This window comes from Callithrix jacchus, chromosome 1, assembly GCF_049354715.1.
Source record: "Callithrix jacchus isolate 240 chromosome 1, calJac240_pri, whole genome shotgun sequence".
Taxonomy (NCBI): Eukaryota; Metazoa; Chordata; class Mammalia; order Primates; family Cebidae; genus Callithrix; species Callithrix jacchus.
The window spans coordinates 125,165,850-125,193,550 of record NC_133502.1 but is presented as its reverse complement, the minus strand read 5'-3'; the positions used below and the strand labels follow the sequence as shown (position 1 = coordinate 125,193,550).

The 27,701-nt window shown below is 37.1% G+C and overlaps 1 protein-coding gene and 1 pseudogene across 6 annotated transcripts in view; one reads left to right on the top strand and one right to left on the bottom strand.

Moving 5' to 3' along the window:
- The window catches only part of ADAMTSL1 (ADAMTS like 1), a 1,072,914-nt gene that overhangs the window by 322,850 nt on the left and 722,363 nt on the right, over positions 1 to 27,701 (bottom strand). The window lies entirely within an intron of this gene.
- LOC103793265 (transcription factor BTF3 pseudogene) lies at positions 26,523 to 27,068 on the top strand (annotated as a pseudogene).

Here is a 27,701-nt window from a genome sequence, read left to right as displayed (position 1 = left end):
TCTGCCTCAGCCTCCAGAGTAGCTGGGATTACAGGCGTATGCCACCACGTCCAGCTAGTTTTTCTGTATTTTTAGTAGAGATGGGGTTTCACTATGTGGGCCAGGTTAGTCTTGAACTCCCGACCTCATGATCCACCTGTCTCAGCCTCCCAAAGTGCTGGGATTACAAGCATGAGCCACCACACCTGGCCTGAAAGTGTACTTTCTTTCAGGAGTTTTTCTTTCTTTTGAGAGAGTGATTCAATGGATAGAAAAATAGTTGCCTGTGTTCTATAGCTACATACACATGCTAAAGGGAAATACTGGTAAATACTCACAGGTTATCAGCCTAAATAGATGAGGTGCATGAGCTCTTTCCTATGCTGTTAATATACCACTGTGTGAAAACATTATGTAAAAGCATTAACTCCCTTTCCTCCAGGCAAAGATTTTCCAAAGGAATCCTCCCCATACCTGGCATTCTGTCTTCTGTAGTTTAGCAGTCACAGCTAGGACTAGCACATTTCCTTGCAGGTTCACCAGACCCTTACAACAGCCCACAACATCCTACAGCATCTATGAGAACGATCTCTCTGACCTCACTCCCTCTGGCTCAGTCTCTTTGCTGCTCTTCGAACACACCAAACACTTTTTCTCATCTTAGGGCAGCCCTGGTTGTTACCTATGGCTGTAACACTTCCTCAGACATTTCTACAGCATTTATCTGACTCTTTAAAGTCCTTGCTTGAGAAAATCAATGCCTTCTCAATAAGACCTACTTTGATCGGACTATTTAAAGCTGTATTTCTCCTCAGTCATAATATTTATTTTTTAAGTTCAGGGGAATATGTGCAGGATGTGCAGCTTTGTTATATAAGTGTACATGTGTCATGGGGCTTTGTTGTACAGATTATTTCATTGCCCAGATACTAAGCCTAGTATCCCATAGTTTTTTCTGATCCTGTCCCTCCTCTCACCCTCCACCCGTAAGTAGGCATCAGTGTTTGTTGTTCCCCTTTTTGTCTTCATGTGTTCTTGTCATTTAGACCCCATTTATAAGTGAGAACATGCATTATTTGGCTTTTGTTTGCTTCTGTGTCAGTTTGCTAAGGATAATGGCCTCCAGCTCCATCCACGACCCTGCAAAGGACATAATCTCATTCTTTTTTGCAGCTGTATAGTATTCCATGGTGTTTCTTTACCACATTTTCTTTATCCAGTCTATTATTGATTGGCATTTGGGTTGATTCCATGTCTTTGTTATTGCGAATAGTGCTGCAATGAACATATATGTGTATGTGCCTTTATAACAGAACAATTTATATTCCTTGGGGTACATACCCAGGAATGGAATTACTGGGTCAAATGGTATCTCTGTCCTTAGGTCTTTGAGGAAGCACCACACTGTCTTCCACAATGGTTGAACTAATTTATACTTCCACCAACAGTGTTCCTTTTTCTCCAGAACCTTGCCAGCAATTCTGACTGGTGTGAAATGGTATCTCGCTGTAGATTTGATTGGCATTTTTCTAATGATCAGTGATGCTGTGCTTCTTTTTCATATGCTTTTTGGTCACATATATGTCTTCTTTTGAGAAGTGTCTGTTCATGTCCTTTACCCATATTTTAATGTTTTTTTTTCTTACAAATTTGTTTAAGTTTCTTATAGATGCATAGTTTGCAAATATTGCCTCTGATTCTGTAGGTTTTCTGCTCACCTGATGATAGTTTCTTTTGCTGTGCAGAACCTCATTAGCTTAATTAGATCCCATTTGTCAATTTTTGCTTTTGTTCGTTTTGGTGTCTTCATCATGAAATCTTTGCCAGTTCCTATGTCTAGAATGGTATTGCGAACCATTCTATGTACGCATTGTATGCAACATTGTATGTTTCCAGAATTTTTATAGCTTTAGGTTTTACATTTAAGTATTTAATCCATCTTGAATTAATTTTTGCATATAGATCCAGTTTCCATTTTTGGCACTAGATCGATATCCCAGAACCATTTATTGAATCGGGAATCCTTTCCCCATTGTTTTTGCCAAAGATCAGATAGTTGTAGGTGTGCGGTCTTACATCTGGGTTCTCTATTCTGTTCCATCGATATTTATTAAGTGCATTACTAATTGTCTATCTCTCACTAGGTCAGAGATATGTGGATGGCCTGTTTACTGTCCACCTAGAACAGTGCCTGGCGTACAGCAAGCAACTAAAATATGTGTTCAATGAATGAATGGATTCAGCCTATAGGCAACACCACAGGTGACAGAGATATATTCCGATTTCAAATAATTTTCTTCTTTGTCCCAAGCTAATACATAACAGCTGCTACCATTGAAACTCTCTGCCACTGGTTCCAAAGACCAAAAGAACACTCTCTGTCTAGAAGAAAAAGATCTTTAAAGAGAAATCATTTTATAACACTGTAATCTGAGAGTTTAATTTCTACTTGTCACCTTGCCTGCTATGTCTCTGGTCCTTCACCCACTACTCCAGAATTGCCTTGGGGCATAAATGCTCATTACTTCCAAGTGCATCTTCCTCTGATATCTTTCCTGAGAGGCACAGTGCCCTGGGCTTCATGCCCTGACTGTGACACCAACTGTGGATCTGGAGATTCACTTTGTACTTGATCTCCTGAATTCCTGATGTCTGGCTCTTCCTAATGGACTTCAGCTTGGGCAACCTCCTGGCCTGGCTCTTCCCTTTACCCTGTGTGAGCTCTGGCCCTTTGGCTGGTGGTCTGGCTGGGGCAGAGCCACACTCCTTCTACATTCAACCTACACACTCCCACCTCCAGCAAAGGGTAGGAACTTCAGCAGCCTCGGTGGTTAAATTACAGAGGAGGACCTGGTTTCATAGGAATAAACTTTTGCCAGCTGCTGATTTTTAAGGGTCCTATTTCTGTCCTTTATTGTTTGAGCTAAGATTGCAAACATTTTAAATAATTTTTTTCTATATTGCCTTTCTTGAGGTCAAGCATCTAAGCCATCTAACGGCTGGATTAAACACTCTGAAAGGGAAAAGGAGAATGAGTAAGTCTGATTTCTGACGTTTATTAAAACTCTCAGGTGCTCCCAGACTGATTTACTTTGTTCTCGTCTTATTTACTTCAGGGTCTTGCACACATTCTTGTATAAATATTGCTAAACACATCTGGATTTTTTTTGCATATTGTTTTTGGTTATATTTGTTTATTTAGTGTCTTCAGCAGAAATCCCAAGAAATATCCTAGCGTAGACATTTGCGCATACAGACACTACAATTCATTCTCAGCAGATGGTCAGAGACTTTTCTTTAGCAGGCTGTCTTCTCCCTCCCCTGCTTCCAAAATTAGGGTGTCTGGAGAATGCGAAACAAAATTATACAAAGGCCTGACCTCTGGCCTTGCTTCTGTCTCTCAGACTGTGAAGTACCCAAGAGGGAAAGTGTTGAATTTGGCCTCACTTCACATGGCATTAACTGTAATTCTTTGTGAATTGTGGTGACATCATGGTACACTTTGACATCACTGCTCAGACTCCCTTCTGCTGCTGGGCATACAGTACATAGTTTTTGTTTAAACACAAGAGTCCTTTGTTGAGAAGACAGGATAGCAGCTGGTATGCTGCCCTGGTACAAATGTAGATCTTATTGGAATGTGTCTGTTCAGTAAGTCACTACAAAGTAGCTATTCTACTGTGATGGCTAGAACTCACTTGCACGTGTACCTCTGAAAAGTTTTCTAGAAATTTATATTTAAAGAGTTTTAAATTCCAGATATGGCCCATAATTTAAACAAAATCCTACATGCAATAAAACTCTTGTTTACATGTCTGGATACATTACCTGAAGTCAATATTCCAACAGCAATAGTGTGCTGGCTGCATTTGTGTGTCAAGGTTAGAGAGGATGGGAAAGAAAAGATGAAGAGGGATTTATCTACGTCCCCAAACAATTCTCCTCCCATCACAATTGTTCATGCATCTCAGATTCCCAAGTTAGGAGGGCTTGTGTCATTCTTTGGCTCTTACCTGGTTACCTCTCAAAACTTATTACTTTATATTAATTTGAAACTTCTTTGACAGTGCCATCAATATTCCACTTTCAAAGCCTATTAAAGACATCCTCAACTGATATGTTAATAAACATAACCCTTTTTCCTTCCTGGTTTTCTACTGCCATTTCTGTCTGTCCACATTGGGTCTCTTTAGGGTAGAGTCTGGAGAGAATTGGTCAAAAGCAGAGTTTAAGCAAAAGCATCATCTGTAAAGCAACTCTAAACCTCTGTCCCTCAAATGCATCTCAAATACATGCACAAGGCAGTCAATTTTCAGATCAGCTTGAAAAACTAAAGACTGTTAATCTAAGATTCTTTCCCAGAGGAAAAAAAAGTCCTATTTCTGTCCTTTATTGTTTGAGCTAAGATTGCAAACATTTTAAATAATTTTTTCCTATATTGTCTTTCTTGAGAGCAAAGATCTAAACCATCTATTGGCTGGATAAATACTCTGAAAGGGAAAAAGAGAATGAGTAAGTCTGATTTCTAACATTTATTAAAACTGTATAGCACAAAATATTTGGATGGGATAGTAAATTTTTTTCATTGAAAAAGATATAATTTTTACTCTGTCTCAGAACAAATGGAGCCATGGCATGACCCTCAGTTCTACCATGAACCTTATAATTGCTAAAGGTATTTTTCCCCCTCTGGAAACGTCACACTTAAGACCAACAAGACCATAGTGCTATATCTCAGTTTTTGATCCACATATTCACTTCCCTGGCCACTTCTGACCCTGGAACATCATTTTTTAATACCAAGAATCTATGTGCTGTAGAACCCTAAACCACAAAAGAGGCAGCATGACATTGTGGTACAACCAACAACTCAACCTGCATGTGATGGCTTGAAGTATCACACTCAGTATGAGTTCAGTTCTCTTGTAAGTTATATAATCAGACCCATTTTATATACTTGTTCTAAGGATTTGAGGTGATAGCTTATCTGAAAAGATCCAGTTCATTGCCTAATACATAACAACTCTGACCACATATCCTGGAACTTCTGGGACAACTCTGTTTTCAAACCTTCTATTTGATAGTCTTCATAATTATCAGACCATGTTTGCTGATTATTTTGGGGGGATGTGTAGTTGTACAAATAGGAGGTCTTTTCTCATTATATATGTGAGATGTGTCTGAAGCTATAAAGGGTGACTTAAGGATCTGGGAACCTGTAGACAACAAGTCCCACAGCTCTAGAGACGGGGTCAAGTTTGCAAGAGCTCAGATCTATTTCAGCCCCTGTGGATTTAACAATGGCATACAGGAAGTAAGATCACAATGTAAATTCCATTGCAGAAATATACTCTCCTTGAGAGGTCAGAGCAGATGGAATTCCATTGGAGAATGGGTTTTTGTTGGTGGTGTTGTTTCTTTGTTTTTTTTTTTTAACTTCTCTCTACCAATGAAACACCAGCAAGTGTGGTTGGCTCTTTGGGAAATGACCTCCGGAAGGATTCCTTTAGAAATGAAAAAACTTTTCTGAAATTGCTATGGAATAGCAAATCATCTCCTCTGCATTCTATTCAATGAAAGAGAAATGTTTAGGATTCTGAAAATATCCTTCCTTAGCTCTCCAACTCTAGGACTACTGATCCAGAGTTAATTCAGGAACCACTTTCAAATATATACAATCAAGTAGCTATCATTAAATATATTTGTCAACGCAAAATAGAGATTTCTCAGAGTCATTCTTCTAAAACCTAAGGTGCTGGGAAAGACATATTTTCAGGGACTGGGACAAGAGCCTGGGGTCCTGTTTTCTCCTTTGGAGCCCCTACCCATATGAATGTGTCGATATGCCAGTTGAATGTAATGACAGAAAGTGGGCATTCAGCAACCAATCTTAATATATGGGATATTCAAAATCTATTTATTTTAATGGAGAAGAATCCCTGAATCTAAATATATAAGCCAAAAGCAAATCAGTTATAATCTTTTTAAAAGGAAAAGTAGTCTTCCTGAAGTTGAGAAGTTAAATTCTTATTAATCAGAATTAACAATGAACCAATCAAACAGGAATCACAAAGTCCTAAGAGAGAAGTAAGCTGGCTGATTTTTAATGATCCCCAAATTTCCAGAGTCAGATGAAAGGTGAGCTTCTGGATGTAGTGATGGGACTGAGCTGGAAAACAGCTGACAGTTAGCAAGTTGGCTACTTTTTCTAATTCTAGCCTTGTGGATTCAGGATAATCAGTTACATTTTGCTGAATCACTGAACTATTATGACAATGGAAAAATGAGCTGTTTCTCCTTTCATTTTAGACAAAAGCAAATTCACTCAAAGGCTCTGAGATGAAAAGAAATGACTGAATACATTTTCCCATTCAGAAAGATTAAGATTCCACTAACGCCTACTCACATACATAGAAATGAATTATTTTTCTTTCCTACTATCGTCCTAGTTTAAATCCAGCTGAAACTATAAATTTCAAATCTGACAGAATTCAACACACAGGGTATGTCTAATTAGAGAGTGAAATTAAATCATGTAGTAATTAGAATATTTAAGTTTAGAAATTTTTTTAAACTTCACAGTTTTGTAATAGTTGTTGGTGTTTGGTCAGTTGTCCTAAACTAGTTAAAAGGAATTACCTTAATACAGGACGTGTATATGCTATCTTCAAATCCCTCTAAAAGTATCCAAATTACCTGCTTCTGTACCCTAACCTTACTGCTTCACAGTGGGAAAAGAAGAAAAAAGATTTCCAATTTTTATGGTTCACGCAACAATCAAATTTGATTATATTGGGACATGTTGCATTTCTTCTTCATGTATTATGTATAAAAAGCATGTAATTTGCAATAAGTTGTTTATATTTTAAAAATATGCAATGCATTCTTTTCAATACATCTGTGTGAATCTAAATTGAAAAGCCCCCATATTCTACAAACTGGGTCTATCAAATGCCATATTCAATAGAAAAACATATTTGACCACTACATTTTATGGTTTTCAAGGACTGTTTCAAGTGGATTCTTGACAGAGTGTTGACCTAGTCTTTGGGCTCTTTCTCAACATTAAAATTTTACAATTGAAAGTTGAACAGTCTTTTCTGTAGGTGCAGGCATGTTACAGTGAATCACAGGCTGGGATACATATCAAAGGGGAGATGAACACATTTGTTACTAGGAGAATTTTTATGAACATGTTCCCTGGAACATTTGGGCACTGAGTTCTCAGATGATTTCCAAACTCAATTTCAAAATTCTTTTTAATAAGTATGTTAAGAGCAAGGTTTACATGGATTGCTCATTGTTGGATGGTTTATTTGTCTTTTTCCCTAAGATAAGAGCAATTGTTTGTCTCAGTGAGATCTGGTCTTCACAGCTGGAGGCCACGAAACCTTTTGTCTTAGGGCAAGTGAACGGAGGTTGTATCTCCATTGGCAGGAAGGGAGAAAATAAATACTGTCAGCCACAATTATTCTGAAGAGTGGGAAATTGCATTAGGAAATTATAGACTGTGGCAGTGGACGGTTCTCACTTACCAAACTTGAGGTTCAGAAGAGGCAATAAATAAATAAATAGTGGAGGGGAAAGAATTGTGTTTATGAAGTACGCTGTGTGGATCAAGCCCTGTTATGTGTTTTACAAAGTTCATGAAGCCTGTAAAACAAACTCGGCAACTGAACAGGTGACAAATCCAAAGCAACTACCTACATCACCTATCTAGAAAATGACAGAATTGGGGTCCAGTCTCTTTAAAAAATGTCATTCCTATTACGCTAGTCACCTAATGTACCAGAGGACTTTCAAGCAAACAGTGTGTGTCCTCTAGAGCACCGCATGTACTAATCAGTTACTCATGCGAGCCGAGCACTCTGTTTAGAGAAATGGTTTTTGAGGGAATGTTTGGAGCATTTTGTTTAAAAACCTAGCCCACTACATCTCAGTCATGCTTCCTAAGTTTATTTCTCAGCACCAAGCTAAAGGCACTCAAAAAACAAAGATATTCCCAAAGGGTAGTTTCTCAGGAAACAAAATCTTTCAAAAAGATTCTGAGGCTTTTTCTAATAATATGAAAAACATCCCCTTGAAAATTTATTTTCAATGCTTGCATATAGCTTGGCTTCCACATTGACTCGGTTATTACCTTAAACAGAGGGAAAACATCTCCAGTAGCAGTTGGCATGACTAAGAAGAAGGGAGGAGGGAGAGGGAGAGAATGGAAACAAACTGAACTCAGCCCAAACACAGCTTGCATCTGGGCGGCCTAACCCTGCAGAGACCTTCTCGCCAAGCCCTGCCAAAAGCCAGCGATCATGACCCCAAAGTGAACTTTTGGTTTGTACCACGCAGTGTCAGAAAGGAGTAGAAAACCCAGAATGACACACTATCAATTCCAGAGCACGCTGACTTGAACACACAGTTCATACAAGTAGCACCTACCTCTGCTTCTGCCACCCAGCCTGGGTCGAGCGTGAGGCAAGGAGAATGTATTCCAACATCAAAGCACCTTTACACTCAGCTCTGACCCCTTTCAGTCAAATGTAAAAAAAAAATTTGGAAAGCATGTGAACGGAATATTTGTACATTTGTTTATATTTGTGAACCTCAAAAAATTCCACAACATCAGGAAAATTGTCAGCTTTAGCACTAAAAATTTTCAAGATTACAGCATCGGGGTGATGCACGTACAGAATGAGGGATATAGGAAGAGTCACATGGGAAACTCATCTGAGGCCTGATGCTGTCTCTGGGCCTGCACAAAAAGCAGGCTGCCTTTTCTGTTCTTCTTTCCCAAGGTGGAGTGCAGAACCCGTTGCTGAGTACAAACATGCTTCTGGCTTAAAACGTGTAGACTTTCAAGGTGGCATTCCTGAACCAAGTGTTTATCTGATAGTTCCACCAGTGATAACTTCTTTTACAATTGGGATTAGAACTGTTTTCAACATAACTGCTTTTTCATCTACAATGCCAGTCCTTGGGCCTAATTGGATATTAGGAAAAAAAGGCTCATTTTGCAAGTAGTCATTTAAATTGCAGATGTGGACTCAGCCTGCCAAACATGTACTTAACATCATAAATCAACAACTGCATAGATAAACAGATTGCCACTCTCTGAAATACTCCATTGGTATGCAAAGAGGCACAGTTAGACTTTTATTTCTTTCCTGCAGAGAGGCATCTCACTATTTTCATGGTTATTTTCTGAGCTTGGAAGCAGAAGAGGGAAAAAAGGTAGGGAAGAATTCAAGTGAGAGGAGTTCCATGGCCGAACATTTGTAAATCTCCTGGAGAAGCTGAAGAAATGTTAGCATCAGGATCTCCATTACAATGAGCATGTCTTTTAATCAACACCCTTTATGGGGATGGTATTATACTAGCTGTTAAAGGGTAAAAGACTCAAAAGTTGCAGCAGCTGTGCTTTAGAGGGTTTCATAAACTAGGAGTAGGTGTGAGTAGGAGGCAGAAATGGTGGGAATGTAAAATGGTGCAGCCGCTGCAGAAAACAGTATGGCGGTTCCTAAAAAATTAAACATACAATTACCATGTGATTCAGTAATGCTATTTCTGTGCCTACTACCTAAAATAATTGCAAGCAAGGACTTGAACATACACTTGTGTGCCTATGTTCACAGCAGCATTATTCACAACAGCCCAAAGGGGGAACAACACAAGTGTCTATAGATGCCAAATGGGTAAACGAATGTTGTATATCCATACAACGGAATATTTTTTAGCTCTAAAAAGGAATAAAATTATGACACCTGCTATGACATAGAAGAATATTGAAGATCTTAGGCTAAGTAAAATAAACCAGACAAAAAAATATTATATGATTCAATTATATGAGGCACCTCAAATAGTCAAATTCATAGAGGCAGAAAATAGAGTGGTGATTATGGGGGTGTTAGGAAGAGGAAAATATGGGGAGTTACTGGTTAAAAGGTATAGAGTGTCAGTTTGGGAAGATGAAAAAGCCCTGGAGATGGCACAACAACGTGAACGTACTTAATGTCCCTGAACTACATACTTAAAAATGGTTAAAATGGTAAAATCTATGTTACATTTTACCATAATAACAAAAGAATAAGGAGGAAGAAAAGCAACAGACACAGAAGTAATCAACACAAAGAATACATAGAGCTGTGTAATTGCAGAGACAAAAGTGAACATCTGCTAAGTGATTGGTTGTTGAGGAGGTATGGAATGATGCCTCTGACCTAAATGGACCAACTAGCTGGTCCTATGGCCTCTTTCTAACTGGACTTGGACAAAACTCCATGTGTTTGCACTTACTGCTCTTCTACTGAGCAAAACATATGTGGACCCAATCATACAGTATAGCACAGTACAGTATAGCAGAGCAGAGCAGAGCACATAGCTTTGAAGGCAGACAGATCTAAATCTGAATCTAGGTTCTGCTATTTATTAGCTGCATGACTTTGTCCATGTCACCTCATCTCTCCAGGCCTTGTTTTCCTCACCTGCAAAATAGTAACAATCATACCTCCAAGAGTTGTTATAAGGAACAAAGGAACAGAAAGTTCTCAGAGCTTCATCATGGGATACCCACCACTACTATTAATGACTGTAACAACAAATCCTACCATATGAGTTGAAGAAGTGAAAAATAACAAAAGTAAGTGGCTGTTAATTGGTGTTTAAAAATATTACTTTCTGATGTTCTTCAAAAGTTAGAAACCTAGCTCTCATTTTACATAAAAATGTTTACCTCATCTTTACCTCTCAGAAGTTGCCTATTGATCTAAGGAAGAAAAATGAAAATATTCAGAAAGAAAGTATCAAATTTCAGAGAAAACTCACTCGTACAAACACATTGTCCCTTCAGCAGGCATTCCAGTGTTGCCATGTCTCATTGTCTGACCCATTTATCTCCATGTGTCAGATGGAGAAAAAGTCTCCATCAGACAGGGAAGAAAGGTCTCCATAGACTAGGTATAATAGATTATCCATAGATATATATTCCTTTATCAGTATGGACAACTGAGAAGTTCCTGTGTCTGACAGATTTGTTTGAGAGGGAGAATAAAATGATCTTATGTACTAGATTTGGGGTACAGATGGGGCTGATTTCTCATCAGCCTGAGAAGAGCTGATGGAGGAGGTGAGATGTGAGTTCTGAATTAAAGAATGGCAGCAATACCCTGGAACAATAAAGGCAGGTTGCCAAGTCCCCCCAAAATCAGAACCAGATTAGAAGCCCGGTCTGGGGCTTGAATCCAGGTGGGTCCTTATTCCAGTGCTGGTACTATGCGAGACACATTCCTCTAGGCTGCAAACCAGAAACTTATTTCTTATAGCTCCTCAAAATCTTGCTGGAATCCATTAAGAAATTGTTTGAACCCTGGTGAACTTTTGGCTGAAGAAGAGAGGAGGCTCATGTTTGCAGCAGAAGGTTCATCTTGTCCCAGTGCAAAATGATTTTCCTATGAACCAACACAGAAGTTTTCCACGGCTTGTCTATCATTATTAACTTCTGAGCGCTTCCAGCCGAAAACATACACCCACCAAAGCATAAAAGATGCAATTCACTGCCCAGGGAGCAGAAGAATGACTCAAGGCATAACTACCTTCTCATAGGCAGTAGGCAGTAGTGAAATCACATCTATTCACTAACTAGTAAGAAATTTCATATGCATAAGCCTGTCCTGCATTGCCCTGCTATAATTGCTAACAATCATGAAGACAGTAAAACTAGAATGTGATTTATAAAACTACTGCCTTAATAAATTATTTCCTATTATAGAAAATGATGAGATATTTCTCAGACTGAATCTCTAACCAATAAAAATTCCAGATTTTTATAAGTTCTAAGAACCTTTTGTCAAATTATTTTATTATATATCAGAAGCTATGTACTTCAATATACATTATATATGTATATAATGTATATTGAAATGTATATATATGCTACATTACATTATACATATACATATCATATATTATGCATAATATAATTAGATTATATACTGTATAATGTAATATATAATATATATGCTATATTATACTATACATTATCTATATAATATATAATATATGCCACACATACTTAATAAAATCAATTTTCACATAGATCAAATCCCTGATTTAGATATAAATATAACAAAATAATTACAGATCTGGCACTGTGCCCATAGTCACTTATAGCATCCCTAGGAAATTCCCAGTGGCCATGACTGTGTTAGTTGCTCCATCCCCTGGCCATGGCTAATTAATTCAATAATAGAGACACTTAGACTAGGTCAGATTCTCTTCCCAGGGAATTTCAAAATTGGAGACAGAAAGAGTCAGAATATGATTAGAGCTAAGTTATCTTTTGCCAGATCTGTGCACACCTGCAGCTGAGGACCTCAAAGCTGCCCAGGAACTTGTGCTTCTTGAGGCCTGGCCCTTCAGTGTTCTGTTTGGTTCTAGTTATCTAGTGTGTATTTAACCAAATGTATAGATGATGTTCTTGTCACCAATCTTTACCCTTTCAGTGATTCATCCTTTTGAGCTTAGGATGAGCACACTAAATTTCTATTGCTTGTAACCAAAAGCATCCTAAAATATAGCATATGTATTTTGCAGGAAGGGCACTTATTTTCCTGCCCTGGAGCTGAGTATAGAGAAGGAAACTTTGTTAGGAAATGTATTCCCAGAGTTTTTAAAAGAAGGAGAAAACCAAGAGAGTTAGTTTAAGGTTTTGAGAAATCAGAAGGAAAAGAAACACAAGTGAAGGAGAATAATGCTGAAGGAAACCAATAGGAAATTGACAATACTCTGGATTTGAACAGTAGGCTTTAAAGATGATGCTGGGCTTGGAATCAACAGGAAGAAAGAAAGATAATATAAATGAAATGTATAGTTCCAAGAATAAGTTTATTTTTTTCTTTTTAAACAACCATATGTACAGGCTAAGAGTCTATATGTTTCTATCTTTAGATTTTAAAAATTTGAGTAGTTGCTCTTTGCCTCATATTCAAATGTTCTTTTTAAAGCCTTTAATGTGGCATCAAACTGATTTAGTAAAACAAATTTTCATGAGTTCCTTCTACCCAGGAGAATGGCTGTATGCCTTAGAGCTGATCCTGAGGTAGAAGAGGAGACCAAAGCAGAAGGATCCCCACCAGTGATAACTAGATCTTCTTTCTTCCTCTTCCTCATAGAAAACCAAAAACCAGTGGCCAGTATAGACCCCAATTCTTAGTATCCAGTCATAGATTCTCAGGGTCTTAAAATTCAAGGAGGGTTGTCTAAGAGGGTAGTCTAATTCCAAGAATCAGTACAATAAAATAAAAAGTGCAGGCTTTAGGGTCAGACAGATTTGAGTTCAAATCCTAACTCAATCACTCACAAATTATATGACCTTGGGAAAGAAAACTAGCCTTTTGTATTGTAGATAGGGTTCTTTGAGGTTTAAATGGCATGTTAAGTACTTGGCAGGGTCTGGCATGGTTAGAGCTCGATATATGAGGATTGTTTTTCTATTCTTATCATTACCATCATGATGACAATCTTTCTTTGTTTTTCCCCTTAGAAACACCTAGCCTACACAGGCTTTGGGGAAGCATCAGAAAAGCAGATAGCTACAGGTCCAGGCTGTGCAGTGAGTGAAAGAGGCCCCAAAGAGTATGTGGCCTCTCAAGGCAGCAGCGACATTTCAGCTCTGTCAGATGCTTACTGCATTGGAGTACAGATCAAATGCTGCAGATCTGATTTTTAAAGGACATGTTTTGAATCCAGATTTTTATTGGAAATATTATATTTAAATACTGGTAACTAATTTAAATTTTTGCAAAAGCCCGCAGTGTGTGCAGAACAGAAGTTATCAGTAGGCTGCATCTGGCTGGAGTGTTGCTAGTTTGCAACTTCTGCTTTAGAGCCATGAAACTCATCTGGGGAAAAACTAAAAAACTATATTTTGAATTATATAGAGACACTTGAAGACTATTACTGGAAAAATGGGAGGCTAAACCCAAATAGCCTTGACAAAACCATTCACCTACCCACTGAAAAGCATGTATTAAGTGAGCATAAAAATATTTCTCCAGATTAAAAGATAAAAGCCAATGCATAAGGAGACTTAGTGCTCCTCTAACCTGACAAGAAGATCCTACCTCCTTGTAAGCACCCACCCCTTTAATACTTGAGAAACACGCCTGTCTCAAGGCACCCCTTCAGGGAGGAAAAGACAGATGCCAGGAGAGCTGGACTTGTTTCACCAGAGTGTGTCTTTGCCTCCTTAACAAGCCAAATTGTATTTCTACCCAAGCAAAGAAAATCCTGGTTACCCTATTCAAAAAACAAATCCTTTCATCCCTAGCTTGGGTCAAATAAAAAAAATCAAGAGTGGAAACTGCTGAACAGACATTATATCATGTTGTTCAATAGAAGACTATTGCAGGGATGGGTTCATTAACAAATTAATAAATCTTTCTGTCAATCAACACTAATAGTGAGATTTCTGCCTCAGAAGATGACAGCCACCCTCAGGAGTCCAGAGGAGATAGAAATCCTCCCCACTATCAGAACGCTTGGGAGCAGGGAGGAGGACAGTAGTGAAGTATAGTTGAAAAATTGGGAAACAAAATACTAGGTATATTCTTTCATTTGAATGTGACTTTGATTACTTCTTCTCAAGCTTCCCTCCCCAACCCACCCCTGCCCCTTTCTCTGAAATATCTTTTACTTAAATCATTTGTAACTGATGGCAAAGAAGCTAAACTGGCACTCAAGTGCATTTGTAAACCCGTGTGCACATGGGTCTTGGCCACCCTGAGATCACTATGACCTGCAGGTGCAGTAGGTTTGCACTTGGCATTTCTACAGGAATGGAAATGATGAGTATTATGTTTTTGGAATGTTGCATTGTTGGTAAAGTTTTCCACTTGTATTTTTTTTTTAATAATACAACTATTTTTAAGTAAATGGAATGTTCCTGTGATAATCTGGCCACAAGGGAGGGAAACTTAGCACAGGGACTGAAGTGGATTTAGTCATGGTGAAAGAGACTAACAAAAATGAATAAATAATCCAAGTCAAAAGAAAGTACTTTAAATTTTTTTAAAAGGTTCTTAAAAACACACATAAAAAGCATTCTCACTTCATTCAGATTAAAGAGAAGTGAACTTGGAACCAGAAGACCCAGGTTTGAGCGTTCCTGGCTTTGCCACTTGCTAGTTGAGAGACCTCGGGCAAGCCGCATCCTGCCCTGATGCTGGTCATATTTTATATTTAATATAAAATAAGGAGATTCAGCCAATAATTTCTCCATGGTCCCTTTCAAAGCTACTGATTTGCGATGAGCTTTGTAGAAAGGTTCAAAATATCCCCAAGGTCTCTGAATTTGTCTTGGCCTTGTTGTTCTATCAGCCACACAGATCATTGCTTGCCATTCTCCCTAGATTTCTCAGATGCTTAAGTGTTCTCTTAGATCACAAGCAGGCAGTCCACAGCAAAAACACTTTTTTCCTTCTTGATTTGGGCTCCTCAGGGCAGTCTAACCAAACAGGCAATAGAGAGGACAGGTGGGGTTTGTTACACTAATTTTAGGGCTTGGATGGATTTTCCTGACTCTGGCAAGCAGCCCTTATTAGGACTGTTCCAAGCGAGTCTTTGGCAACCATGAATGTGCTAAAAACTTGGGTAAAATTATGTTCAAAGGCTCAAAATCTAGAAGGCACTTGATGCTTGAAACTGTTTTTATTAAGGATCTTTACAATTAAAGTAGCTACAACATTTGAAAAAAATTATCCCTTTACCTCAATTGATGTTTCCTTGGAAGTATGCCAATTAGCCAATGTATAATTACTAATTGCCTTTCACATTTGAATTTGATTTTTAACATTTTTAAACAATGATGTGAAGTATCATAAGACACCCAATCTCAAAAAAGTCTTCCTGAATTCTACTTTGCCTATTTTTAACTTGACTTAAAAAAAAGCCAATGAAAAGGTTTCAAATCTTTCAAATTTTTAATATACTTTTAAACCTTGTACTTGTTTTGGGAAAGACTAGTATTTTAGGGCCAACAACTTGATAACCATATTAATAATAGACAGAGTTGAACCAATTAGAAATATGACCGAAGATCATCCAATTTAATCCTAAGCCATGGTAAATAAGGAGTAGATGGCAGCAGACCCCAAATTCCAAATTACTTCTAGCTTAGAATACAACAAAATTTAGCTCACATAAACAGCTCTGTTTCATAGCCTGAAGGAAATGAGAATAAGGCACAAATATATGAAAAGATAAAAAAGACATTTAAGATGAATAATTTATGTGCTTTAGGGAGGGCTGGGTCATCAAGAGACAAAAATAGCTAACAGAGATTTATTGACTCGATATGCAGCAGTCAGACTGAGCAACACAATATAAAAAAACCTAAAGATGAGTAATATGTGGTCTCTGCTAGTAAGAAGTTCTTAATCTAATTGACTATACGGTCATGAAATTTAATATAAGACAAAAGAAAGAAGAAGGAAAACAGGTGCCAAGAAGAGAAAATGAACATTAATTCCCCTGGGAGTTTTGCTGAAGGACTTATATGAGTTCCTGAGAAAGAGGGTGACCTTAGAGCCTTGTCTACCTCTTCAAACAGATTTACAGTGTTTTACTTCTTCTGTATTGCATCCTGTACACATAGTTGCATTTCTGGTATTTTAGCATAATGTCTAGCATCAGTAGATGCTCAATAAAAATCTGTTAAATGAATAAATCAACAATAGTAAATCTCTCGTAACCTCATTTTCCTCCTCTATAAAATTGGAACAATATCACCTCACATAGGTTCATGCAAGGATTAAATGTGATAACACATGTGAAATGCTTACATAGCGCAGTGCCTGACGTATATACTTACATAGTGCCTTACAGGCATGGTGGTGCACGCTTGTAATCCCAGCTACTCGGAAGGGTGAGGCACCATGTCAGTCAGTGCTCAGTGCTCAGTAAATACTGGCTTTCATTAAAATCAGATATTGTTACCTCTGTTTGAACAGATGAAAAAGATGAAGCTAAAAGAATCTAATAAATTAGTCCATGATCACACAGAAAGTAAGATCAGAAGCTGGACTTCAGGTTTGTATGTGATTGAGTACAAAATTAAAGCCCATACCATGTACTGCTGATCACAGTTACTTTTGTTTGAACTTCATCATTACACAATTATAAGCTTCTTAAAGACAAGATGTTCTCCCACTACTTCACCTGACTAGCTGTAAAAAAAAAAAAAGACAGGACGTTATGACACTTACGTTCAAGTCCCCGTTGAATCTAATTCAGGCCCACATGTCAGACCTTTTTAAAAAACTGATTGAACCCACTTAGGCTTCAAATATCTTAAATGTAAACGGAAAGATTAAACTACAAGGTTTCAAATTTCCTTTCAGTTTTAAAAATGTCTTCTGTGGGGATAATGTCGCCAAGATGGCAGGATAGAAGGCAACCTGCTTATGCTACCCCATAACGACAATTCTGTACGTATCCACAGTAAAAAGTCTCTCTGTGTGAACCTTAGAATTCAAGGAGTCTATGAAATCCTCGCAGAGTCCATGACCTAGGAGGGTCATTTTGAGAGTGCAGACCAATACCCAGCTGACAGATCTGCTCTGCCAAACTCGCTTCTGGGTTCAAGCCCAGAAACAGCCCAGTCCCTGAAGGGGCTTGGCTACAGCCCCATTTAGCCTTAAGCCTACAACCAAAACCATCTGCCAAGGGGACCAGAAAGAACTGTGCATGCTACTGCCTTGGTAGAAAGGCTCATCAGCTCGCTGACATTGGTCTTGGCAGTGAACCCGAAAGTTGCCCTGGGGCACTATTCCAGCCTTCCTCAGCTAAAGTCCCAGCTTAGAGAAAGACTTGGCCATATGTCAAGCCTGGCAGTCTGAGCCTCTCTGAAAGGCTCATCTACTTCAATCTCACAGCAGATCCCAAGATGGCCCAGTCTCAGCCCCAGCCCTTTCACTGCAGTAGGAGAACCATCCTATCTGTGCAGGAACTTGCTGGGGGATGCATACTTTTCTCAGCTAAGACCAGGCTCTCCAGCCTCTGTCCCATAGGAGATTTCAAGGGGGCCTAGTCTCAGCTCCAGCCTCTCCTGCTGCAGTTGAGAAACTATCCCATCTGTGCAGGGACCTGCTGGATGATGTGTTTCCACTTCTCACAGAAGATCCCCAAATGCTCAGTCTCAAATCCAGCCCCTCTCACTTCAGGTTTGTACCTTTCTCTGTTACTACTTTTTTTTTAATATTGTCTCTATATCTCTATGGACCCATTCCACCTGGGCAGAGGCCTGTTGGCAGGGATACCCTTATGGGCCACCAGGACAGTCTTCTCCACTCAGTTCCTTGGTCAGCATTCCCACACAGCCCCATTACTGTCCTTGCATTCTCCCTGAATCCATCTGGGTCAGATGGCCACATCAACCACCGAACAATTGTGAGAATTATGGGCAAGACTGGGCTTAAAGCATCCTCTAATGCTGAGACACCTTCATCTGTGACAGGCTCAGGGAACACAATAGTCAGTCAGCTTAGAATCTCTGGAAGGCCCTCTGAAGAAGGGAAAGCACAAACAAAATCATCCTTTAAAGACTAAAATAAATACCTAATTCCTCAATGCACAGATATTGCTGCCCTTTCACATTCTGAATCAAGAACTTTCAGGGAAATATGGATGTACCAAACAGACAAGATGCCAGAGACCAACCCTAAAGGGATGGAGAGGTTTGATCTCTTAGACAAATAATTCAAAATAGCTAGTATAAGGATGAACAACAAAATTAAAGAACACAGAAAAATCCATTCAAAAATTTATCAGAGAAATTACATAGAGAAATCAAAAAATTTCTAGATCAACCTTGGAGCTGAGACATACAATGAGTGAAGTGAAAAATGTAAGAGAGAACACAAATAACTAGATTAATCAAACAGAAGAGAGAATCAGTGTGCTTGATGACAGACTCTTTGAAAATATATAATCAGTAAAGAAAAAAAGAATGAAAAAGAAATGAACAAAGTTTATGGGATCTACAAGACATCAGAAAGCAAATATTTGAGTTACTGGACTTAAAGAGGAAAATGATAAATAAAGATATAGAGACAATATTAAAAAAAAAGTAGTAACAGAGAAAGGTACAAACCTGAAGAAAGTTATAAGTATCCAGGTGCAGGAAAGTCAAACGTTACCAATTAGATTCAGTCAAATAAGAATACCCCAAGATATAATCAAATTCACTAAGGTCAAAGAAAAAGAATCTTGAAATCAGAAAGAGAAAAAAAGCAAACAACTTATAAAGGAGATCCAATACAACTAGAAGGGGACTTCTCAGAAACCCTACAGGCCAGGAAGGAATGGGATAATATGCTCAGAATGCTGCAGGGAAAAGAAAAATGTCAACCAAAAATGCTGTACCCAGTAAAAATATCCACCATAAATGAAGGAAAACTTAAGACTTTCCCAGACCACAAATAAACCAAAACAACAACTCAAAAAACCAGAAACAGCAAACAGACAAAAAACATGGAGGGAATTTGTTATTACCAGACAAAACCATCTACAAGAAATGGTGAAAAGAAAATCTACAAAGAAACATTGAACTTAATCTGTACTAAAGGCAAAATGGATCCAATAGATATTTATAGAACATTTCATTCAGTGGCTGCAGAATACACATAATTTTTTTAGCATATGGATCATTCTCAAGGATAGCCCATACGTTAGGTAACAAAACAAGTCTTATAACATTAAAAAAACCTGAAATAATATTAAGCATCTTCTCTGACCACAACGAAATAAAACAAGAAATTAATAACATGAGGAATTTTTATAACTATGCAAACACACAGAAGTTAAACAATATGCTCCTGAATGACCAGTGGGTAAATGAATACATTAAGAAGGAAATTGAAAAATGTCTTGAAACAAATGATAATAAAAACATGGCATAACAAAATATATGGAATACAGTGTAAACAGTACTAAGGGGGAAGTTTATAGCTATAAGTATCTACATCAAAAAAGAAGAAAAACTGCAAATAAGCAATTTCACAATGCATCTTAAAGAACTAGAAAAATAGCCAGGCATGGTGGCTCACGCCTGTAATCCCAGCACTTTGGGAGGCTGAGGTGGGTGGATTATGAGGTCAGAAGATCAAGACCATCCTGGCCAACAATGGTAACACCCATCTCTACTAAAATATAAAAAATTAGCCGGGCATGGTGGCGTGCACCTGTAGTCCCAGCTACTCAGGAAGTTGAGGCAGGGAAATTGCTTGAGCAATCTTGCAGTGAGCCAAGATCATTCCACTGCACTCCAGCCTGGGTGACAAAGCAACTTTGTCTCAAAAAAAAAAAAAAAAAAAAAAAAAGAACTAAAAAAATAAGAGCAAACTAAATTGAAATTAGTAGAAGAAAATAAATAATAAAGATCAGAGCAGAAATAAATGAAATTGAAATGGGGAAAACAGGCTGGGTGTGGTGGCTCATGCCTGTAATCCTAGCACTTTGGGAGGCCGAGGTGGGTGGATCACAAGGTCCAGAGTTTGAGACCAGCCTGACAAATATGATGAAATCCTGTCTCTACTAAAATACAAAAACTAGCTAGGCATAGTAGTGTGCCTGTAATTCCAGCTACTCAGGAGGCTGAGGCAGGATAATTGCTTGAACCCAGGAGGCAGAGGTTGCAGTGAGCCAAAATTGCACCACTGCACTCAGCCTGGGCGACAGAGTGAGACTCTGTCTCAAAACAAAAGAAAAAAGGAAAGGAGGAAAACAATATAAAAGATCAAGGAGACAAAAAATAGTTTTTTAGAAAAAAAATCAAATTGATGAATCTTTAGAGAAGAACAACTAAGAAAAAAAAAAAGAGAGAAGATCAAGTTAGTAAAATCAGAGGTGGAAAAACAAGATATTATATCTGATAGTGCAGAAATTCAAAGGATCATTATTGGCAATTATAAGCAACTATATGCCAATAAATTACAAAATCTAGAAGAAATAGACAAATTCCTAGACATATACAACTTACCAAGATTGAACCATAAAGAAATCCAAAACCTGAACAGACCAATAACAAGTAATCAGAATGAAGCCATAACAACAAAACTCCCAGCAAAGAGAGGTCTAGGACCCAATGGTTTCACTGCTGAACATTTTATCAAACATTTAAAGGAGGACAATTTAATACCAATCCTACTCAAACTACTTTGAAAAATACAGGAGGAAGGAAAACTTCCACACTTATTCTAGGAGGCCAAGATTGTCCTGGCACCAAAACCAGACAAAGACATATTAAAAGATAAACAAACTACAGGCCAATATTATTAATAAATTTTGATGCAAAAATCCTCAACAAAATACTAGCAAACCAAATTCAACAACAAATTAAGAAGATCATTCATTATGACCAAGTGCTATTTATTCCAGGGATTCAAGAATGGTTCAACATATGTGAATCAGTCAACAATATGCATCATATCAACAGGATCAAGAACAAAAACCATATGACCATTTTATCAAGTGCTAACACAGCATTGTATAAAATTCAGCATGGCTTTATGATAAAAATCCTTAAAAAACTGGATATTGAAGGACAATACCTCAACATAATAAACGAAATACAAGACAGACTCACAGCTAGTATTATACTAAATGAGGAAAAACTGAAACCCTTTCCTGTTAGATATAAAAAACATGACAAGGATGTCCACTTTCAACATGTTATTTAACATAGTACTGGAAGTCCTAGCTAGAGAAATCAAACTGCAGAAAGAAATAAATAAAGGGTTTCTAAATTGGAAAGGAAGAAGTCAAATTATCCTTGTTTGCAGATTATATAATCTTAAATTGGAAAAACCTAAAGACTCCACAGGAAAACTATTAGAACTGATAGACAAATTCAGCAAAGTTGCTGGATACAAAATCAATGTATAAATATCAGCAGCATTTCTATATGCCAACAACGAACAATCTGAAAAAGAAATCAAGAAAGTAATCTCATTTGCAATACCTACAAATAAAATAAAATACCTCGAAATTAACCAAATAAGTGAAATATTTGTATGATGAAAGCCACAAAACACTGATGAAAGAAATTGAAGAAGACACCCCCCAAAAAAATGAAAAAAGATTCCATGTTCATGGATTGGAAGAATCAATATTGTTAAAATGTCTATACTACTCAAAGCAAACTACAGATTCATTGCAATCTCTGTCAAAATACCAATGACATTCTTCATAGATAGAAAAAAAAAATCCTAAAATTTACATGGAATCACAAAAGACCCACAATAACCAAAGTTATCCTGAGCAAAAACAATGAAACTGAGGAATCATCTTATTTGACTTCAAATTTTACTCCAGAGATATAGTAATCAAAACAGCATGGTACTGGCATAAAAACAGACACATAGACTAATGGAACAGACTAGAGAACCCAGAAAAAATTCATACACCTATAATGAACTCATTTTTGACAGTGAAATGAAGAACATACATTGAGGATACACATTTACTGTTCTTAATACTACATTTATTATTAATAATAGTAATAATAATACATTTATTTTTCTTCAATAAATGGTGCTGGCAAAATTGGATATACATATGCAGAAGAATGAAGCTAGAACCCTATATCATGCTATATACAAAAATCAAATTAAAATGGGTTAAAGTCTTAAATGTGTGACTTCAGACTATGAAACTATGACAAGAAAACATCAGGAAAACTCTCCAGGACATTGGAGTGGGCAAAGATTTCTTGAGTAATACCTCACAAGCACACAATGCAAAAATGGCAAATGAAATCATGTCAAGTTAAAAAGCATCTGCACAGCAAAAGAAATAATCAACAAAGTGAAGAGATAACCTATATAATGAGAGAATATATTTGCCAACTCTCCATCTGACAAGGAATTAATAACCAGAATATATAAGTAGCTCAAACAACTCTACAGGAAAAAATTTAACAATCTGATTAAAAGAGGGGCAAAATATTTGCAAAGGCATTTCTTAAAAGAAGATGTACAAATGGCAAACAGATATATAAAAAAGTGCTCAATATCACTGATCAGAGAAAAGCAAATCAAAACTACAATGATACATCATCTTTCTCAGTTAAAATAGCACTGATCCAAAAGTCAGCCAATAGCAAATGCTGGTGAAGATGTGGAGAAAAGGGAACCCTCATATGCTATTGGCAGGAATGTCAATTAGTATAACCTCTATGGAGAACAGTTTGGAAGTTTGTCAAAAAAACAAAAAATAATTACCATATGATCCATAAATCCCATGGGTAGTTATATATCTAAAATAAAGAAAATCAGTATATCAAAGAGATATCTGCCCTCCCATGTGTTCTACAGCAGTGTTCAGAATAGCCAAAATTTGGAAGCAATTTAAGTGCCTGTGAACAGATAAATAGATTTTAAAACTGTGGTACATATACACATGGAGTTCTATTCAGCCACAAAAAAGAATGAGGTCCTATAATTTGCAACAATATGGATGCAACTAGAGGCCATTATCTCAAGGGAAATAAGCCAGGCACAGAAAGATAAACATTGCATGTTCACACTTATATGTGGGAGCTAAAAGTTAAAACAATTGAACTCACAGAGATAAGACTGTAGAAAACCATTATCCAAAGAAGTATGCTCAGCAAATCAATGGGATGCACTGAAAACTGCAACACCTGCAACTGGCACTGTTTAACAGAAAGGGCCCAATTCTTTTGACAATGCCTGACTGCATATCCCACAACCAACACTTCAAAAGTTGAATGACTTAGACTATGAAGTTTTGCTTCATCTGCCTTATTCACCTGAACTCTTGCCAACTGACTTCCACTTCTTCAAGCATCTCAAAAACTTTTTGCAGAGAAAATGCTTTCACAACCAGCAAGATAGAGAAAATCCTTTCCAAGAGTTCATCAAATCCCAAAGCACAGAGTTTTATGCTACAGGAATAAATGAACTTACTTCTTGTTAGCAAAAATATGTTGATTGTAATGGTTCCTATTTTGATTAATAAAGATGTATTTGAGCCCAGTTATACTGATTTAAAATTTATGGTCCCAAACCACAATAACTTTTATACCAACTTAATATTAGAGAAAAATCACTTGGCCACAAAGAAAGACAGTAAAAAAGAAAGAGAGAGATTATAAAATAACAAGAAAACAAGTAGCCAAATGGCAACAGTAAGTTCTTATCAATATATCATTAAATGTAAATGAACTAAATTCTTCAATTAAAAGATAAAGAGTGGATGAATTAAATAAATAACAAGGCCCAACTATATGCTGAAAACAGGAAGCTCACCTCACCTATAAGGGCACACAAACTGAAAGTGAAGGGATGGAAAAAGATATTCCATGCAAATGGAAACCAAAAAAGAGCAGGAGTAACTATACTTATATCAGATGAAACAGACTATAAGTTAAAAACTGTAAAAAGAGCCAAATAAGATCATTATATAATGATAAAAGGTTAATTCAACAAAAAGATATAACAACAATAAATATACACACACCCAATACCAGCACACCCAAAGATATAGAGTAAATTTTAAAAGATCTAAAAGGAGAGCTAGATGGCAATACAAAAATACTAGGGCACCCCACTTTCAGCAATGGACAGATAATCCAGACAGAAATTTAACAAAAAAGCATCAGAGTTAAACTATATTCTAGACCAAATGGCCTAACAGACATTTACAGAACATTTTATCCAACTACTACAGAATACATACTTTTCTCCTCAACACATGAAACATTTTCCAGAATACAACATATATTAGGACACAAAACAAGTTGAAAAAATTCAGAATTATTAAAACTATAGCAAGTATCTTTTCTGACCACAATGAAATAAAACTAGAAATCAATAACTTTCAAAACTATACAAATATAGATGAACTTTGGAAATTACACAAATACATGGAAATTAAATAAAATGTTCCTGAATGATTACTGAGTCAATAAATAAAGAAGAAAATTTTAGAAATTCTTAAAAAACATGAAAATGGATGCACAACATGTCAGAAACTATGGGATACAGGAAGAGTGATACTAAGACAGACATTTATAGCAATAAATGCTTATATCAAAACAATATAATGAATATAAATAAACAACCTAATGATGTACCTTAAGGAACTAAAAAAAAAAAAAAAGAGGAACAAACCAAACCCCAAATTAGTATCAGAAAATAAATAATGAGGATCTGAACAGAAATAAATGAAATTGAAACTAAAAACTAATACAAAAGATCCACAAAATGAAAAGTTGGTTTTTTGAAAAGATAAACAAATCAACACAACTTTAGTTAGGCTAACAACAACAAAAAAAAAATAGAGAAGATTTAAATAAATAAAATCAGAAAAGAAAAAAGGAAACATTACAGCTGACAGCATAGAAATATAAATGATCATTAGCTTATTACGAACAACTATATGCCAATAAATTGGAAAACCTAGAAGTGGGTAAATTCCTGGACACATTGAACATATCAGGATTGAATTGGGAGAAAATAGAAAACTGACCAGATCAATGATGAATAAATAGATCAAAGCAGTAATAAATGGTTTCTTATCAAAGTAACACCCAGGACTCAATGACATCACTGCTGAATTCTACCAAACATTTAAAGAATAACTAATACCAATTATACAAATGACTTTTTAAAAAATCAAAGAGGAGCTTTTTTTATATGCTTGTTGGCTGAATGTATGACTTCTTTTGAAAACAGGCTGTTCATGTCCTTTACCGCTTTTTAATGGGGTGGTTTTGTAAACTTGTTTAAGTTGCTAATAGATGCTGGATAATAGACCTTAGTCAGATACATAGTTTGCAAATATTGTCTCCCATTCTGTAGGTTATCTGTTTACTCTGCTGATAGTTTCTTTTGCTGTGCAGAAGCTCTTTAGTTTAATTAGATTTCATTTGTCAATGTTTGCTTTTGTTGCAATTGCTTTTGGCATCTTTGTCGTGAAATCTTTGCCAGTTCTTATCTCCAGAATATTGCCTACATTGTCTTCCAGAGTTTTTTTTTATAGTATTGAGTTTTATATTTAAGTCTTTAATCCACTTGAGTTAATTTTTGTCTGTGGTATAAGGACGGGGTACAGTTTCAGTCTTCTGCATATGGCTAGCCAGTTATCCCAGCACCATTTACTGAGTAGGGAGTCCTTTCTCCATCTCTTATGTTTGTCAGCTTTGTTCAAGATCAGATGGTCGTAGGTGTGTGACCTTATTTCTGGGCTCTCTATTCTGTTCCTTTGGTCTATGTGTCTGTTCTTGTACCAGTACCATGCTGTTCTGGTTACGGTAGTCCTGTAGTATGGTCTGAAGTAGGGTAATGTGATGCTTCCAGTTTTGTTCTTTTGCCTAGCATTGCCTTGACTATGAGGCTCTTTTAAAAGTTCCATATGAGAGGGGCCATCTTGTGTCCCTGTGTGTGTGCTCCTAATCTCAGCTTGTCCACCCAAGACTCCCTGAACACCAACTCTAGTCCCCTGCATGGCCCCTTCTGCACTCCGACAAGATGAAAGAAACAATCATGAATCAGGAAAAACTTGTCAAACCGCAGGCTCAAATGCGCATTGGTGGGAAAGGAACTGCTCGCAGAAAGAAGGTGGTTCATACAACAGCCACAGCAGATGATAAAAAAGCTTCAGTTCTCCTTAAAGAAGTTAGGGGTAAACAATATTTCTGGTACTGAAGAGGTGAATATGTTTACAAACCAAGGAACAGTGATCCACTTTCACAACACTAAATTTCAGGCATCTCTGGCAGCGAACACTTTCACCATTACAGGGCATGCTGCGACAAAGCAGCAGACAGAAATGCTATCTAGTGCCTTAAACCAGCTTGGTGTAGACAGTCTGACTAGTTTAAGGAGACTGGCTGAAACTCTGTTCAGTCCGTGGATGGAAAAGTACCACTTGCTACTGGAGAGGAGGATGATGAAGAAATTCCCGACCTTGTGGAGAATTTTGATGAGGCTTCCAAGATGAGGCAAACTGAACTGAGTCAACTTAAGAAGATAAAACTTGAAGAAGTTACTGGGAGCTGCTATTTTTTATTTTGACTGCTCTAAAAGAAATTTTTGTTTATGGATCTGATAAAATCTAGAACTCTAATATTTTTAAGCCCAAGCCCCTTGGCCACTATAGCTCTTTTCAGTTTTTGCTTATACACAATTCACTGTTTGCAGCTAAGTAAGCCAAAGAAGCCTGGGAATCGAGTTTGAAACCAAGGTTAATAAAGTTCTTTGCCTAGTAAAAAAAAAATTCCATATGAATTTAAAAATAGCTTTTTCTAGTTCTGTGAAGAATGTCATTGGTAGTTTGATAGGAATAGCATTGAATCTGTACATTGCTTTAGGCAATGTGGCTATTTTAATGATATTGATTCTTCCCATCCATGAGCATGGAATGTTCTTTCATTTGTTTCTGTCATCTCTGATTTTTTGAGCAATGGTTTGTAATTCTTATTGTAGAAAATTTTCACCTCCCCGATTAGCTGTATTCTTAGGTATTTTATTCTTTTTGTGGAAGTTACAAATAGAATTGTACTCCTGACATGGCTTGCAGCTTGGCTGTTGTTGGTGTATGGGAATGCTAATCATTTTCGTACAATGATTTTATATGCCGAGACTTTGATGAAGTTGTTTATTGGCTTAAGGAGCTTTTGGGTTGAGACCATGTGGTTTTCTAGACAT